Here is a 1,431-nt window from a genome sequence, read left to right as displayed (position 1 = left end):
GTCTGTCTACTGTCCCGTCCAGACCCCTCTCCTGGACCTGCCACTCTCCTTGGCTGTCTCCAGGGTGCATCACATTCCGTGTGTCCCCACCCCCCATCCCCACGTTGCCCCTGCCCCATGGTCCCATCCCAGGGACCCAGGACCCAGGCCCCGTCCCCGGACAGGCACCAGGGGTCATCCTGGACTGCTCCTGTCTCCCCGTCACTCCCCTGCGTTACTGCCCGTGTCGTCAACACCCTCTGCCCCTCCGCCCTCTCTAGGGTTTTTCACCGAAGCATCAGTACTGGTCTTTCTGCCCTCATTCTTCCTGTGGTGCGGCCTTGTGACCTCTCCGCAGTGCAGGCCCCTGGGCTAGAAGTGGTCCTGCCTTCACTAGGCTCCCCGCCAGGGCTCCCTATCTCACTCTGGCTGTGTCGCTGGGCCCTGCACATCTGGGCAGGTGTAGAGGGCTCCCATCCTGGGCACGCGCCCTGCTTCCTGCCCCCTGCTCGTGCTGTCCCTCTGCTGGGGGGCCTTGAGGCTCGGCTCAGGTGCCCCTGTGGTGCCCGCCCGGCCTTGCCCTCGTTCCACCGTGGCAGCCCCTCCTTCATGTCACGCCCACCATGGCCTGCGGGCCCACTCCTTGCCAGCCGCATCCGGCTTTCTTGGCTGGATCCTCACACCTGGCACGTAGCAGGTCTTCAGTACCCATTTGGTGGCTGAAAGTCAACATTCACTGGGAAAGGAATCTGTTTAAAAGGCGGCTTTGAAGGACCATACTTTATTGTTATTTTTTTTAATATTTTTTCTTTATAAGCCGCCTTTTAAACAGATTCCTTTCCCAGTGAATGTTGACTTTCAGCCACCAAATGGGTACTGAAGACCTACTACGTGCCAGGTGTGAGGATATATTATTGAAGGACCATACTTTAAAAAGAAGGAAATGTGGGTGCCATGAATTGGAGCTCTTTTAAGTCGAGGGGCTGTATCAGGGCCCTGTTTATCCCCATGGTACCTCTTGCTTCTTGTTGAGTATGTAGACGTTTAATATGGATGCAGAGAAGTTGCCACCCTAGGTACTTACCATCAAGTGTTACTTGATTTTGTTACACTGTGAATGTTGTTTATAATAATTACCTCAAATTTCAAAAGCCATTTCCAAGCTTTGCTTAAACAATTTCAAGTGCTTATCTAACCTGAGGAGTGTTTCTTAAATGAAAATTTTGCTAATCTTAAATTACAGTGTTTGTACACATTGAGCAGATTTGCCACATCACGTAACAGTTATGATAACAATGATTGACTCTTGAACTTTCATCTCTCAACACAAGATTTTGAATCACTTTCTTTCAAATACTTATTAACTCCCATTATGTCCTGGAAAGGAGTACAAGCTCTCCTTTTCATTTTAGGGATGGATACATTTGAAAAGCAAATTAGTGAAGGGATAAG

General features: G+C 50.5%; 1 protein-coding gene across 4 annotated transcripts in view; it reads left to right on the top strand.

Moving 5' to 3' along the window:
* Positions 1 to 1,431, top strand: part of TRAPPC9 (trafficking protein particle complex 9) — a 390,359-nt gene that overhangs the window by 94,369 nt on the left and 294,559 nt on the right. The window lies entirely within an intron of this gene.

This window comes from Bison bison, unplaced genomic scaffold (genome assembly GCF_000754665.1).
Source record: "Bison bison bison isolate TAMUID 2011002044 unplaced genomic scaffold, Bison_UMD1.0 scf7180017864036, whole genome shotgun sequence".
In the NCBI taxonomy this organism is placed as follows: domain Eukaryota; kingdom Metazoa; phylum Chordata; class Mammalia; order Artiodactyla; family Bovidae; genus Bison; species Bison bison.
Note: the sequence above shows the minus strand (reverse complement) of the source record. Positions and strands in the feature narration are given on the sequence as shown.